The sequence below is a fragment of the Mustelus asterias genome, chromosome 19 (genome assembly GCF_964213995.1).
Source record: "Mustelus asterias chromosome 19, sMusAst1.hap1.1, whole genome shotgun sequence".
NCBI lineage: Eukaryota > Metazoa > Chordata > Chondrichthyes > Carcharhiniformes > Triakidae > Mustelus > Mustelus asterias.
This window is the reverse complement of record NC_135819.1, coordinates 75,344,666-75,362,313: the sequence shown is the minus strand read 5'-3', so window position 1 is coordinate 75,362,313 and position 17,648 is coordinate 75,344,666. Positions and strand designations below refer to the sequence as shown.

General features: G+C 45.2%; 1 long non-coding RNA gene across 1 annotated transcript in view; it reads left to right on the top strand.

Moving 5' to 3' along the window:
- LOC144508071 (uncharacterized) overlaps window positions 1-17,282 on the top strand; it is a 34,683-nt gene extending 17,401 nt beyond the window's left edge. The window contains exons 2-3 of the long non-coding RNA XR_013500203.1: window positions 8,277-8,373; window positions 16,801-17,282. This is a non-coding gene — a long non-coding RNA (uncharacterized LOC144508071). The remainder of the gene's footprint in view (window positions 1-8,276; window positions 8,374-16,800) is intronic.
- Window positions 17,283-17,648: the final 366 nt, after the last annotated feature.

The following is a 17,648-nucleotide window of genomic DNA, read 5'->3' as shown; positions in this document are numbered from 1 at the left end:
CCATGCGGGGAGAACATGCAAACTCCACACAGACAGTGACCCAAGTGGGAATTGAACCCGGGTCCCTGGCGCTGTGAGGCAGCAGTGCTAACCACTGTGCCACCGTGCCGCCCCACAGGCGATACAAAAGATTTAATAGACCAGCAAAATGTCCATTGAATTTGGTCGGGAAATCCCACCCAGATATCAAGGTGGAAGGAGAGGGCACTCTTGACACAGGGGCCTACAGGTAACTCAGCAGGTCCAGGCTCTGTTGCCAGACCTTGCAGACAATGTGGGCAACATTGCCAATGGCTGACAAGGTTTCTGCCATGTGAGGGCAGGGAGGTGTGAATGCTGGTCATGGCTTGTGTGCTGAAGAGGGAAGGACACCATTTGCGGAGGGTGACTGTGGGGGATGGGAGCGAGAGTGCATAGGCCGAGGGTGAGTGTTGACTGCCTAGTTGGGGATGTGAGATGCCTGCAGAAACAGGTATGAGCGGACTTGCACAGCATGATGACCTGAGGCGAGTGTGCGGGAGAACACTGGACAAGTCAGACTGTGCGAATTGGCACCTGAAATGTTATGACTTCTCCTGAGGTTCTGGAGCCTCTTGCTGCACCACCTTTGAGTAGCAGAGAACACGTTCTCGCTGATGACTTTCTCGGGCAGTTCCATCCACGTCCACCTGGTTAGAGAGGCCTCCTGTCTTAAGAGGGCTGACCTCACTGCGACCTCTCAACTCCCTCAGCTGGACACCCAGAGTGAGAGGCCCACAAGGCCCTCAGCTTCCCCAGAGCCCCACTCCATTCCTGTCATTGGTGCGGCCTGAAAAATCTGACCTTCTCTGAAACAAACCATGGCCCTATTCCTTCCTCTAACAAAATGGCCACCTCAGCCTGACCATCCTATCTTATTGTTTGAGGAGCCTGGTTAGTTCTGGTCAGGAACAATCGGAAGGCCCTTTAATCGGGAGGTTGGGGTCGTGACCTGAAAATGACCCCGCAGGAATGATGTTGGTAAGATTCTGTGTGTTAACTCTGGTTATCTCGAAATGAATGTCATCTGATCAGCAAAATGTTTCCAATCTGTCCGACTGATACTTCATTTTTTTCAGCATTGTAATACTTTAAGTTGTATTTTACTGAGTAATTTAGTGGCATCTTTTTACTCCAATGTTAGTGATGCAATTCAGTCTATCTCGCATCTCAAAGATCCCGGATTTTTATTGACATTTTCCTCGTATGACACACAAGTGATCAGAGTGATATCTCCACAGCGTGTTTTGTCATGTTGTATGTGGAGATAACGCAGTCATTTTTCTCTCTTTTCATGTGCAGGGCGGCTTTAATAGACTGTGGCGACTCTGGTATTCGTACCACACACCCAGTTCTTCTTCACTCCTGAATCGTACGCTTGATGTCTCACTAGCATTTGAATAATCAGACCTTACATTATTAGGCCAGGCTAATTCATTTGATAGCCTCCACTCAGCATGGATGAGCAGCACTGTGAGTACATTATTGACTCCATTGCCAGATGCTAAATACAAATCTAAACGTATGGCCACACAGTATGAGAGAAGATTAATAACTACGATGGTCTGGAACTGTACCATGAATTGCTTCATCATTCATGGGTAGCACAGTGGCACACAGCTGCAGGGGCCCGGGTTCAAAAGATTATTTTGTGTCACAACTAGGCTTACATTAACACTGCAATTAAGTTACTGTGAAAATCCCCAAGTCGCCACACTCCAGCACCTGTTCGAATACACTGAGGGAGAATTTTAGCATGGCCAATGCATCTAGCCAGCACATCTTGCGGACTGTGGGAGGAAGCTGGAGCACCCGGAGGAAACCCACGCAGACACGGGGAGAATGTGCAGACTCTGCACAAACAGTGACCCAAGCTGGGAATTGAACCCAGATCCCTTGGCACTGGGAGGCAGCAGTGCTAACCAATATACCACCCAATTCTGGCCTTAAGTGACTGTCTGCATGAAGTTTGCACGTTCTCCCCGTGTCTGCGTGGGTTTCCTCCAGGTGCTCCGGTTTCCTCCCACAGTCCAAAGATTGACAGGTTAGGTGGATTGGCTATGTTAAGGGCAGCATGGTGGCACTGTGGTTAGCACTGTTGCGTCACAGCGCCAGGGACCCAGGTTCGATTCCTGGCTTGGGTCACTATCCGTGTGGAGTCTGCACGTTCTCCCCATGTCTGCGTGGGTTCCCTCCAGGTGCTCCGGTTTCCTCCCACAATCCAAATGACATGCTGGTCAGGTGCATTGGCCACGCTAAATTCTCCCTCCGTGTACCCGAACAGGCGCCGGAGTGTGGCGACTAGGGGATTTTATAGTAACTTCATTGCAGTGTTAATGTAAACCTACTTGTGACTAATAAATAAACTTAACTTACTTAAGTTGCCACTTAGTGTCCCAAAATGCGCAGATTAAGTGGATTAATGTGTGGGGTTATGGCGATAGGGTGGGGAAAAGGGCCTGGGTAAGATACTCTGTCAGAGAACTGGTGCAGACTTGATGGGCCGAATGGCCTTTCCTGCACTGTAGGGGATCTATGACTCTGTGATGACACAAGCAACGCTGTAGCAAGTGTCATAACCACAATACCACAACTAAGCAGGATTCACCTTCAGGAACAAATTATAATAACTGCTCTTTAGTATACAAAAGAAATGTCATTATAAAAAGATATGTGCAGTTATAAACAATCTACCCTCTCAATCCACAAGTAAGGACCTTAAGCTTCTTAAAACAGCTCACCTGTTATAACCACTTAAACGTGTTCAACCACAGCCTGAAAAATCAGTTAGAAATTGACAGCAAGTTTGTTAAAGATGGTGCAGACGTAATGGAGAAAATATATTTTATTTGACTTTGATATTTAGCAAATTTGTGCAGGGAGGCTTGGAAGCACTCAAGCTGCAGGGAGGAACATTGAAGATAAATCTTCACCCAACACACTGGTTCATACTACACTTGGCCGTTCATTAGACTCAGCGGGTTCACATACTGCCCCTTCATCCCTGGGACCAGCTTTAAGACTACCCGAGGGGAGTGGATGAGAGTGACCCAGGCGGTGGTTGAAGTCTGAAAGGACGATCATTAAAATGAATTGGGTGGTAAAAGTTAAAGTCACAAGTAAGGCTTACATTAACTCTGCAATGAAGTTACTGTGAAATTCCCCGAGTCGCCACACTCCGGCGCCTGTTTGTGTTAATGCACCTAACCAGCACGTCTCCCAGATTGTGGGAGGAAACCGGAGCACTCGGAGGAAACCCACACAGACACGGGGAGAATGTGCAAACTTTACACAGCATTGACCCAAGCTAGGAATTGAACCCAGGTCCCTGGCACGGTGAAGCAGCAGTGCTAACCACTCTGCCACTGGTCTCAGCTCAATTTACATTTAGCAGGAGGGCATTGTGCGAACATGTCTGTAACTTTGAAAATGAATGTGCAGCCACACAATGAAATAATTATTGGAAATGCCATTATGTGTATTGGGGAGGGGAGCACTGCTCTGAAACTGGGTGGCACAATAGCTAGCACTGCTGCCTCACAGCGCCAGTGATCCGGGTACAATTCTGGCTTTGGGTAACTGTCTGTGTGGAGTTTGCACCTTCTCCCCATGCCTACCTGGATTGGCCCTGCTCGATTACCTCTTGGTGTAAGGGGGTTGGCAGGGTAAATACATGGGGTTATGGGGGATACAGCCTGGGTGGGTTTGTTGTCAGTGCAGGCTTGATGGGCTGAATGGCCTCCTTCTGCAGTGCAGGGATTCTGAAATTCTATTCTGTTTGGGGGTCTTTATTTCTTGTGTGTCACCAACAAGGCTAACACCCGCGAAACTGTGGAATGGCTGAGAAACAGACTATTGGGGTCTGCATGCTGATGACCAGTTTAGCCACACGGGCCTTCAGGATAATGACCTAGGTTTCTTAACATGGTCGGGTGTGATGGGCCAGATTCTCCGACCTCCCCCGCAGCTGGGATTCTCCGGTCCTGCTGCAGTCGTAACAGAGATCTGGCAGTGCGCCAAATTCTCCAGTGTGGCAGGGTGCGAACTGCCAGAGAATTCCAGCCAATATTTACCATCTCACTTGCACATCTAGGCCAGGATTTAAGGGCCCTGCCATAGCGTGTCTCTCCTCCCAGGGGATGAGGCAAGACCTTTTAAATTGCTGTTTACTTTGGCAGGACAGTAAGTATCCAGCTGGGTGGACGGGATCATAAAATCCTGTCTCCGATCGCTGCTTGTTAGCAACAGCAAAGGGAGAAAATGTGAGAAAACCTCAGCAGATCCGACAGCAGCTGTGGAGAGAGATTAAAGCCAACAGCTGGAATTTTACCACCACGCCCGCCCCAGAATCAGGGCGGACAAGGCTCGCAGAATGAAATTCTCCATTGGCCTTGAGAGAGATTTTACGAGCCTCGCCCGTAATAGTGGCTGACGTTACGAGTCTGGATGACCCTTCGTCAGCGCTCTGACTCGAAGGCCGGAATTTTACCAGCCCAAGCAGCCATGGGAATCGGAGCGGGCGAGGGGCAGAGCATAGAGAGGTCCATTCACCTCGGGCGGGATTTTACGGTTTCGGGACAAATCATAGAAATCATAGAATCATAGAAACCCTACAGTGCAGAAGGAGGCCCATCGTGTCTGCACCGACCACAATCTCACCCAGGCCCTACCCCCACATATTTACCCGCTAATCCCTCTAACCTCCGCATCTCAGAACTCTAAGGGGCAATTTTTAACCTTGGCCAATCAACCTAACCCGCACATCTTTGAACTGTGGGAGGAAACCGGAGCACCCGGAGGAAACCCACGCAGACACGAGGAGAATGTGCAAACTCCACACAGACAGTGACCCAAGCCAGGAATCGAACCCAGGTCCCTGGAGCTGTGAAGCAGCAGTGCTAACCACTGTGCCACCGTGCCGCCCTGAGACTGTAAAATCGTGCCCAAAACATTGGCACTATTCTCTCTCCACAGATGCTGTCAGACCTGTTGAGATTTTCCCATTTTTGTTTCAGATTCCAGCATCCGCAGTATTTTGCTTTTATCGACAGATTATTACTATTACAGTAACCTCAACAATTGATGAAGCATCCTTGCAGCCTGTCCTTGGCATCAGACAGGAATATTAACTGTACATGGCTGGGTCTGACAATGAAATTCACAATTTGGAATGTAATTCAGTACCAGGTAGACTTTGTGAAATACATCATACCTGAAATGTGATCCAGAGAGTTGGAAATGTTCACTTCTTACAATAGGCCATTCTGTCCATTAAGAAGAAGATTAGTTCTAAATCTTTCAAGACCATTATCCCCATTGTTAATATATGACATTTTCGCCTTAAACATTTGCCTAATAAGGATTAGTTACAAGCACTTTACAACTTATTTGCACAGTAATTAAGCAGGGCTTTTAGCTGTCGCATGTGGTGGGACTCTGAAACTGATAGCACTAACTAAACATTTGGACCAGGCAGACACCCTTTACTTTAATCCCATTTATAAATTCAGAAGAGGTCAGAATGAATGGAACTAAATGCCATCCCTAAGGCTTTATAGAACCTTTCTCTGCCAAAGTGTGCACTTTTTGTAACCTATAGTTTTTTTTCCGTGTGGAACACTCGTCAGATACTACTGGAGTTCTGATGCATAAACAGGCTGCTATGGTTACAAAATTAGATTTAAAACGCAGACCACGGAGAGATCCGCATTAATAATTCATCAGCATGGCACAGGAACAAATCACACATCATGCCCACATTATCTGAGTATTGCCCCTAAGATATAGGGTGGCACGATGGCACAGTGGTTGGCACTGCTGCCTCACAGCGCCTGGGACCCGGGTTCAACTCCCGGCTTGGGTCACTGTCTGTGCGGTGCCTGCACGCTTTCCCTGTGTCTGCGTGGGTTTCCTCGGGTGCTCCAGCTTCCTCCCAAAAACGTGCTGGTTAAATGCATTGGCCTTGTTAAATTCTCCCTCAGTGTACCCGAACAGGCGCCGGAGTGTGGCGACTAGGGGATTTTCACAGTAACTTCACTGCAGTGTTCATGTAAGCCTACTTGTGACACTAATGAATGAACTTCAACTTTGACTTAAGTAACCCCTCAGTCCAACAGACCAATTTTTGGTTAGCAGCTTAAATCCACAGATGAGTGGACTGCTTATGTTACCCTGACAGGGATCTCCAGCTTCACAATTCCAGATAACTCCACTTAAGGGGCAGTTTGACAAGAGTGCATACCTGTGAACCAATGCTGTTTATGCTTTCACCTCCCCCAACACCCCCCGCCCCCCCCCCTGCCATCTTCATTCCTAGAAGTTTAACAACACCAGGTTAAAGTCCAACAGGTTTATTTGGTAGCAAAAGCCACACAAGCTTTCGAGGCTCTGAGCCCCTTCTTCAGAGCCTCGAAAGCTTGTGTGGCTTTTGCTACCAAATAAACCTGTTGGACTTTAACCTGGTGTTGTTAAACTTCTTACTGTGTTTACCCCAGTCCAACGCCGGCATCTCCACATCATCTTCATTCCTGCCATGTTTAACACAAGAGTTTAATAAATGTGACTCAGAGAGCAAGTGGGCCAATTGCGGTGTGTCCCCTCCCTGCCCTCACCCCCTCACCTCTTTCCCCTGAGGTTTCCACACATTAACAATCAGCTCTTGGGCTGAAAGGGGAGGGGAAAGCTGCCACCGCGCTGGGTGAGATCAGCGGGTGAGTGGCAGGCTGATTGTTTGGCCTGAGCACTCCCAGAGGGCATTGGGATTTTGATGATGTCACCACTTAGTGGAACGAGCGACACTGATGGGTCTGAAATGAATCTCGAGTCCCAGAAGAACGAACTTTCCACAGTGCTGCGAATCAGGCAGCTTTCCCCAGGTTTAGAGTTACATCCTCAAAGGGGCAAGGCCAAGTTCAAACCAGCCTCCGAGATAGTGTGTGGGAAACAGCACCAAAAAAAAATAGTATTTGGCACTTTTCACTTCTATCAAAACAGAATGATGGAATATTGTGTCTGATTTGGTCTTTCTGAAAGTTATTTTTTTTCCAATCCAAGCACATCTTAATGACAAACCAAATTTTGCCAATATAAAATATGTAAGAGATTTCTGTATTTAATAAAACATGATTCTTAAAATTAAGCTGTACAGAAAAGCAACCAGATTTTGTTTTCAACTGCACGGAGGGATTAATTCCATTAATTTTAAACAAGTTAACACCACCTTAAAATAAAAGATAAAGGAACTGGGTATTAATGGATTTGGATGCTATTTTCTACAGAGTACAAATTCAAGGCCGGTAATCTTTTTTTTAGAAAATAAATGATTAGAAACGTGGCAATGAATATAACTCCCCTTTCAGACCCGATACCATTTTGGTTTCCGACTCAAAAACTTTAATTATATTCAGGACTACCTAATGTAACGGGATTGATAAAACCGCAATCACCTCAATTAACCCATCGCGTGGATGTGAGAGAAAGTTGTAAAACTGGTAGATCAGTATCTGCGTGAATCATGCATTGCCACTTCTGATGGTTACAATGTTAAGGTGTGTTCATAGAAATCATAGAAACCCTACAGTGCAGAAGGAGGCCATGCAGCCCATCAAATTTTCCACACCAGGCCCCATAGCCCCACATATTTACCCCACTAATCCTTCAAACCCACACATCCCAGGACACTATGGGCAATTTAGCATGGCCAATCAACCTAATCTGGGAGGGTACTGGAGCACCTGGAGGAAACCCATGCAGACATGGGGAGAATGTGCAAACTCCACGCAGACAGTGACCCAAGCCAGGAAGCGAACCCAGGTCTCTGGAGCTGTGAAGCAGCAGTGCTAACCACTGTGCCATGTTGCAGGTTAGATTCTTAGCAGGCACTATAACAGATGAGAGCGTTGTCATAGAAAAGAATCAGATTACACCCTAGAAGGAGACTGTTTGGCCCATTGAGTCTGTGTTGGCTCGCCATAAGAGCAAGTTAATTGGTCCCTCTCTCCTGCTCTCTCCTTGCAGTCCTGCAAATTTTTCCCCATTCGGCTGCTTATCCAGAATTCGCTCTTGAAAACTATGATTGAATCTGAACCCACCACTCTCTCAGGCAGTGTATTCCAGATTGTAACCATTCACCGGGTAAATATGTCGGATCTTTTGCCAATCGCTTTAAATCTGTGTTATCTGCTTCTCAATCCTTCTACTGATGGGAACACTCATACCACACATACCTCCTCCTGTGAGATAACTGGTTCCTATTCCAGGGCAATAATTTCATCTCTTACCGACCTGTTGAGGATCTGTAACCCCCATTTGGTGTTGGATTATTGTACAAGAGGACAGAATGGAAATTAAACTCAGGTAAGATGCATAACAGGCAATTCATTTGATATCAGCTCTCTTAAACTCCCACACAAAGTCAAAGTTACCTCAGTGTGTTCTGTGAGCAGCTGAGTTGCTGAGCCTGAGATGTAAGAAAGTGACAGTTTCCACTTTTACATTTTTTCTATATTGATCAAATATGGTTCATTATATCTTTTTAGATTCAGGGGAATAAAATATTACATGATCATAGAATTCCTACAGTGCACAAGAGGCCATTCAGCCCATTGAGTCTGCACCGACTCTCTGACAGAGTATTTTACTCACACCTTCCGCCCTGCCCTATCCCCATAATCCCATACATTTACTGTGGCTAATCCATCTAATCCCTACACATCTTTGGACACTAAGCGTCAATTTAGCATGGCCAATCCTGCACATCTTTCAGACTGTGGGAGGAAACCAGAGCACCTGGAGGGAACACACGCAGATACAGGGAGAATGTACAAACTCCACACAGTCAGTGAAATTGAACCCCTCACTGCTGTGAGGTAGCAGTGCTAACCACTGTGCCACTGTGCTGCCCCAAGAAATATCTTCAAAATATTTTATTTGTATCATACAAAGCCCTGAACTAAGGGTCATAGTTTGAGGATAAGGGGTAAACCTTTTAGAACTGAGATGAGGAGAAATCTCTTCACCCAGAGGGTGGTGAATGTGTAGAATTCATAACCACAGAATGCAGTTGAGGCCAAAATGTTGTCTGATTTCAAGAAGAAATTAGATATAGCTCTTGGGGCTAAAGGGATCAAGGGGTATGGGGGGGAGGGGGGATCAGGATATTGAATTCGATGATCAGCCATGATCAAAATGAATGGAGGAGCAGGCTCGAAGGGCTGAATGGCCTACTCCTGCTTCTAGTTTCTATGTTTCATACCACCTTGAGTCAAAAATCTCTATCACAGTTTGAGATAAGGAGCCACTGAACTGTGAATATTTCTGGAAACACTTCCCAGCTAAAGGTCAATCGAGAGTTTTGAATTAACAATAAAGGAAAACGCTTTCTAAATTTCCCTTCTTCTCAATGGTGGGTGATGGTAAAAGTTCCACATGTTCTTCAAATATACCACTGGATCTTTAACATCCATCTGAATCAAAATCCATGACCTAATTTAGCAACTGAAGACAATGCAAAAAGTCCTCAGTAATATGCCTATTTTAAGAAAAGGCTTTGAAATTTATCTTAAGCACACAGATAAGCAACATTTCTACTCATCCTTAACTCAACTGGATGTAAAGAAATCACGGAAGTTTAGTTGGAACAGAAACCTGCAAGTCAGTTCTAACTCCTTTGCCATCTATGCAACCCATACTTGAGGCAGTAGCAAGTGTTAGGGACCGATGTTTAACTTGTCACCTACTTGAAGAACTGTTGTTGCGGAACAAGCACTTGTGATGGAAACCCATCCAATTCTCATAGTCTTTGAATCAATGGAATTGAAAATTGAGTAGTTTCTGTAAAGGTTGGACAATTTGTAGTGGCAGCTTTAAATTAAAATTTACACCGTCAATTTTCCATTCATCTCGTCAAAACCCTTCATAATGATAAAAAAAAACCTTTATTCAAACTGATCTTATCCCTTTCTGCTCCAGTGGAGATAGTTCCAGTAGATAAAGTCTCTTGTCATAACAATAGTTTCTCAAATTGGGTACCATCTTGATGAAGTTGTAGACTTTCAAAAGCTTTTATGGCCTTTCTAAAATAGAATATTCAAAACTGATTCCAACGCTTTTACTGATGACTGACTTGTACACGTATCTCATAACTGACATTCATTTGCACCCAATGCCACAATTTATCGAACACTAACTGCTTTTCCAATTTATGGCTTTATCCACCTGATTTCATACTCCAAGGAAATATTTAAGATTGTATTCATTTACCTTAGGGAAGGATTTGCAGTAATACATTGGTCATAGCATTTTTAGCTGGTCTTTATTCACTTATTTACTTTATTTATTTTACTTTATTTACTTACTTTGCTTAATTGAAACGAGACCATTGTCTTTTGGAACTACCTGCTCTTTTCTCTTTATGAATGGGGAAGGATTGGCCTAGTGGTATTATCGCTAGTCTATTAATCCAGAAATTTAGCTAACGTTCTGGGGACCTGGGTTGAATTCACAATCCACCTGCCGAGGTGGATTGTGAATTCAATAAAAAATATCCGGAATTAAGAATCTACTGATGACCATGAAACCATTGTCGATTGTTAGAAATAATCCATCTGGTTCACTAACGTCCTTTCAGGAAGGAAATCTGCCATCTTTACCCAGTCTGCCCTACATGTGATTCCAGAGCCACAGCAATGTGGTTGACTCTCAATTGCCCTCAGGCAACTAGGGATGGGCAATAAATGTGATGCCTGAATTTTTTAAAAAAATCATTGACACGGTATCCTTCAGAAGACTGTGGGCAGCCTGATCCCAGAGCACAACCAACAACATACTGGAGCGGACTGTCAAGATAAGCAGGAGGTTGACCAGGTGTGAGTTTGTCTCCAATTGTCCTTCTCACACTGTGGTGAAGGGCAGCCTCTTGTTTAGATCCCCTCAGTGCCAGGGGCAGGATCTGAAGCAGTTTCTCCTTTCGATGCCAAACAACAATATGAGATTATGCAAATTGCTCCCCAGTGCAGTGGTTAGCACTGCTGCCTCACAGCGCCAGGGACCCGGGTTCGATTCCCAGCTTGGGTCGTTGTCTCTACAAGTCTACATGTTTTCCCTGTGTCTGCGTGTGTTTCCTCCGGGTGCTCCAGTTTCCTCCCACAGTCCGAAAGACGTACTGGATAGGTGCATTGGCCATGCTAAACTCTCCCTCAGTGTACCCGAACAGGCGCTGGAGTGTGGCAACTAGGGGATTTTCACAATAACTTCATTGTGCTCACATAACTCACATAACTTGTGACACTAATAAATAAACTTAAACCTTTATCATGATAAAATTTGACTGCAAGTTGCAACTGAATCGCAATCAACTTGGCAAAATGTTCCCATACACAGACGGGTTGCACGGTGGCACAACGGTTAGCACTGCTGCCTCACAGCGCCAGGGACCCAGGTTCGATTCCCGGCTTGGGTCACTCTCTGTGAGGAGTCTGTACGTTCTCCCCGTGTCTGCGTAGGTTTCCTCCGGGTTCTCTGGTTTCCTCCCACAATCCGAAGATGTGCGGGTTAGGTTGATTGGCTATGCTAAATTAACCCTAGTGTCAGGGGATTAGCAAGATAAATACGTGGAGCTCTGGGGATAGGGGCTGGGTGGGATTGTGGTCGGTGCAGAGATGATGGGCCGAATGGCCTCCTTCTGCACTGTTACGATTCTAGGATTCTATGATAAAATTACTTTCAAACATAAATAATGCAAGGAAAAATGTTCAGGCTAAATTCTCCTGCTCTTTGTCATATTGCCACCTTTCTTCCTTCCATTCCACCTATTTAATCATTGTTTTTGTTCCCCTCATTCCCCTCTTTTGCTCAGCATCCTGTTTCCTCTTTGCGACTCCCCGGAGACCTTACTTTTCCTCAGTAAAGGTTTCTACACAAATACAGAGTTGATGTTGTATTTAGTGCAGCGAATGGAATTTAAATGGCAGTCAGCACTTGTCACTTGCAAGTGAATCAGCTGCTGAACTCGTTCATGGGGACATATGTGTTTAGTCTATTGAAGCATACTCTGGAGCTGACAGCGTCACTTACTCCATATCTCAGTTACACTGCTCTCATGAGCTAGTCATAACCAGGTCAATCTTCCAAGTTGCAGTGTACTTTAATCAGTCCTGTCAGCTGCCAGTGGCAGTCCCCTTGTGGAGAGTCACCTCACAAATATGATGGGACAGTCTCGTCTTTCATGTCGCGATTAAATCTGAGGAGGTGGCAGCTGTTCTGTGGCAGTCTGAAATCCAGATGAAAGTATAAGAGAAAATCCATCCAGTATTACCCATTGAGGGTCCGAGTACAAGGTTACTCTGCTCGCCCAAGCAGCCCCACTGTGGGATCAAACAGCAGCAGAAACATGTAATCCTCAAAAGGAAAGGTTTGCTAAACGGCATTTTACTTAAAGGGGAAGGGTTTTCATGGAATCATCGAGTCTTTACAGTGCAGAAGGAGGCCATTTGACTCATCGAGTCTGCACTGACTCTGTGGCAGAGTATCCTTACCCAAGTCCTCTCCCGCACCATATCCCCGTAACCCCATACATTTACCAAGGTGAATCTATCTAACCTACACATCTTGGGGCACTAAGGGGCAATTTACCATAGCGAATCCATCTAACCTACACATCTTGGGACACTAAGGAACAATTTACCATGCCGAATCTATCTAACCTGCACATCTTTGGACACAAAGAGGCAATTTAGCATGGTCAATCCACCTGACCTGTACAGGACTGGACTGTACTGAAAGTCCTTTAAAAGACAAGACCAGCTAATTACTTTTTTTATTCATTTCCCCCTCCCTCGCTGCCCAGAAAATCCCACCCATTGTATTTTACAATTAGAAGGAGGCCATTCAGCCCATGATACCTGTGACAGCTCTCTGAAAGGGGCTATCCATTTCACTTTCTACATTGCCTTTATATTTTCTTTTTCCAATACTTATCCACTTTCTTTTCAAACACTATTATTTGCTCTCATTCCTCCACTATTAATATTTCACATCATAGTCATTGAATTTTACAGCACAGAAAGGGGCCCTTCAGCCCATCGTGTCTGCACCTGCCATCAAGCACCGATCTATTTTAATCCTATTTTACAGCATTTAGTCTACAGCCTTGTATGCTATGCTGTTTCAAGTGCTCATCTAAATGCTTCCTCTGAGGGTTCCCACCTCAACCACCCTTTCGGAGTTCCAGAATGCCTCTGTGTGAAAATTTCTATCCTCAAAACCCCTCTAAATCTCCTGCCCCTTACCTTAAATCTGTACCTGCTGGTTATTGACCACTCTACTAAGGGGAAATATTTCTTCCTATCTACCCTAGCTATATCCCTCATGATTTTGTACACCACAGTCAGGTCCCCCCTCAGCCTTCCCTGCTCTGGGGAAAAAAAGCCCAGCCCAACCAGCCTCTTTTCATAGCTCCAGCCCAGGCAACATCCCGGTGAATCTCCTCTGCACCTTTTTGAGTGCAATCACACTCTTCCTATAGTGTGGCAACCAGGACTGCACACAGTGCTCCAGGTGTGCTTCATCATGAATGTGTCTAAGTGTGGTAAAGTTTTCATTCAAAATAAATCATAAGAAATACACTGCATTATCAAACTATCTGATGAACAATCAGCAGGAAAATTGGGTAAGAATAGGACATCCAACTTTTATTTTCTGATTATGGGAGGCTAGTGCTATAGTACTTCTTGGAACCAGTCACCTCTGCTTAAATTTCCCCCCTCACTGCCACCTCTTATCATTCGATGTTAGCTCTGGCACAGTTGAATCTCATGGCAATCTGTGCAAGAACTCACCAAATAAGATAAGTTCTCTTCCATTTTGCCGACATTTTTATAACGTGAAAGCATCTGGGAGTGGATCTGGTTCAGGTCCCAGTGTAGAAAAGGAGCTTTAGCCAGGAGACAGAGGAGACTTTTATCCTGCTTGTCTGGCCTGATTTTGAACCCAGTCCCAGAAGGTGAAAGGACGTGTTCTAATCCGCTGATGGTTATCATTGTTTTCACTGCGTTCTGAGAAACACTCATTCCTAGCAGGGGGAAATAAAAAGAAACTTCCAGCCTGAGAGATCTTAAGGCTGCTGTGGAAATGTCAGGGAAATTCCATCTCCCACCTGTCTGACTGGATATCTGTCAATGCAGTGTCACCCTTCAAAGGCAGTGCCAAGTGTTACAAAGCGTTTAGACTCCCCAGAGGTACTTTGTGACTTTTGGCAATGAATTGAACATCAGGAGAGCAGGTGGTCAATCCAGTATATCAACCATTCTGCAGAAGAATGGCACGGTAGCACAGTGGTTAGCACTGCTGCTTCACAGCACCAAGAACCTGGGTTCGATTCCCGGCTTGGGTCTGTGTGGAGTTTGCACGTTCTCCCCATGTCTGTGTGGATTTCCTTCAGGTGCTCTGGTTTCCTCCCACAGTCAGAAAGACATGCTGGTTAGGTGTATTGACCTGAACAGGCCTGGTGGTCTGTGGCGACTAGGGGCATTTCACAGTAACTTCATTGCAGTGTTAATGTAAGCCTTCTGTGTGACTAGTAATAAACTTTATTTATCATTACTTTAATTGTCTCCCACAAATTTACTGCAGTGAAAAACCCAAACCTCCTCAACACCAACAGGTGGGTAAATTGGATGGGGAGATTCACAATAACACCAAAGTGAATTGAACCAAAACACACTTCTCCCAGAAATCTTAATCTGCTTTCTTTCAATGCCACTCTGATCTCTGACACCAGATCCAGGCTACACATGATGAAAATACACTCACAATGTTTCCAGGTTGTATATATCACACAATAAATAGTTGTAATTCTGAGATTGCATAATCAGTCTAAAGTGTGCATTATTTTAAGACATAAGACCATAAAATATAGGAGCAGAATTAGGCCATTCAGCCCATCGAGTCTGCTCTGCCATTCGATCATGGCTGATATGTTGTTCAATCCCAATCTCCCACTTTTTCCCTGTAACCTTTGATCCCTTTACCAATCAAGAACCTATCTATCTCAGTCTTAAACACACTCAGTGACATAGCCTCTTCTGTGGCAATGAATTCCACAGATTCATCACCCTCTGGTTGAAGAAATTTCTCTTCATCTCAGTTCTAAAGGGTCATCTCTTTACTCTGAGGCTGTGCCTCGGATCTAGTCTTTTCTAATATGGAAATATCTTCCCCACATCCACTCTATCGGGCCTTTCAGTATTCTGTAAGTTTGAATGAGATCCCCCATGATCCTTCTAAACTCCATTGAGTACAAATCCAGAGTCCTCAGGCACTGCTCCTACGTCAAACTTTTCATTCCCAGGATCATTCTCATGAACCTCCTCTGTACCCTCTCCAAGGCCGACACATCCTTCCTTAGATACGGGGTTCCAAATTGCTCACGATATTCTAAATGTGGCCTTACCAGAGCTTTATATCCCTGTTTCCTGCTTGAATTTTGTGCTTGAATGATGCAGTTGGGATCTTACTGGCTCACTACACCGGTTGATCGGCAATGTCCAAGATGGGGTGGTGGAGGTGACACATCCCCCAGTATACTGTGTACACTGTGTACACAGTATACTGGGACGATCGGGGTACTTGCGCAATGGCGCCCTGAGAACTCAGCAGCTGGCTTCCCGATGAGCTAAGACTCCACCCTTCCTCCTACTGACGAGATTCACATTATGGACTCTGTATTGCACAGAGTACCGTAAATTACCATTACTTACCTCGCTGATTCAAGTAAGGGAATCAGGGGTTATGCTGTTAAGATGCGAAAGTGGAATTGAAGATTATCATATCAGATCAGTCATGATCTCATTGAATGGGGGAGCAAACTTGATGGGCCGAACAGCTTACTTCTGCTCCTATGGCTGGAATTTTCCAGCCATTCATTCTGACGGAATTCTCAGGTCCCGCTGGTGGCAAACCCCCTGCCGCGGGTTTTCTGGTGGCGTGGGATGGCTTCAATGGGAATTCCCATTGACATCGGCAGGACCGGAGGTTCCCATCCCCAGGGAACCATGCACCACTTCCCACTGCCAAGAAATATGTTGAGTGGAGGCCAGAGAATTTTGCTCGATATTTTGTGGTCCGATGGTCTTTCATTGTCCAATAACTTAACAGGTACATCCTGAGATTAACATGTTTACTGCTCTCTGCAGAGGCAGTTTCAGATTGATAATTGCATGTGAATTTCTGGATCCAGTTGAGAAGAAAGGAAGATGAAATGACTATTTTCCGTTTTGAAACACTTTAATATTTTGAAGCAAAACGGGTATTATATATAGTCCTTAAGTTATGAAAGCTGTCATGTCCCCAGTCCATTGAAAGTCATCAGTAACGCAGTATTAGACACAAAACCTGTGGTAACAGTCATTTGCAATCATTGGGCATTGCTGAAATGATAAAGTATTGTGCCGGTTATTCTTAATACCTTCAGAGGTCATACTGAAACTTTCAAGGAACCAATTGCTGGATGCCCACTATTCCTCGCTCCAGATGTGATAACCTCTTTTCTGTTACATCAAACGCAACTAAAAGATATAACATTATCTCTGACTAACTGTGAACAAGCATACAGTAGTGTCACTGGATAAAAGATTTTGTTTACAGTGGGTAGCACTTTGGACAAAACTTATTGATTATTCTTATCCTTTAAACTTAATTCTGCAATTTTTGCCTCATTGCTGCAAAAGGTGTGAAAGATCTCGGCAGATGCCATCAATTAAAACATTATTCTTAACAATCCTTCAGGTTGCAAGAGCACTGCCAAGTCTCCATCGACAGCTTCTTCCAAACTCGCAGTCTACCGCCAAGAAGGACAAGGGCAACAGGCGCATGGGAACATCACCATCTGCAAGTTCCCCTCCAAAACCTGGCACGGTGGCACAGTGGTTAGCACTGCTGCTTCACAGTGCCAGGGACCCGGTTTGATTCCCGCCTTGGGTCACTGTCTGTGTGGAGTCTGTACGTTCTCCCCATGTCCAGTAATTTTCTTTGTTCTTTCCGGAAGGGTAGTGGGTTTTAGTTCAGTCGGGCAGCATGGTCGGTGCAGGCTTGCAGGGCCGAAGGGCCTGTTCCTGTGCTGTAATTTTCTTTGCTCTTTGTTCTTTGTCTGCGTGGGTTCCGTCCGGGTGCTCCGGTTTCCCCCCACAGTCCGAAAGACATGTTGGTTAGGTGTATTGGCCATGCTGAATTCTCCCTCGGTGTACCCGAATAAGTGCCAGAGTGTGGCAACTGGGGGATTTTTCACAGTAACTCCATTGTAGTGTTAATGTAAGCCGACTTGTAACACTAATAAATAAACTTTAAACTTTAAAACCTGCAAGTTTCCCGTCAAGACACACACAGGGGCTGACTTGGAAATATATTGGCAGTTCCCTCACTGTCATTGGATCAAAATCCTGGAACTCACACGCCAACAACACTCTGGGAGTACCTTTGCCACAAGGACTGCAGCAGTTCAAGAAGGCAGTTCATTCACCACAACCGAGGGGTAATTAGAAATGGGCTGTAAATGCTGGCCGAGCCAGCAATGCCCACATCCCATGAACAAAAAAGAGAAGCATTCTGAATCTGGGCAGGACTTGACGTGAAAATGA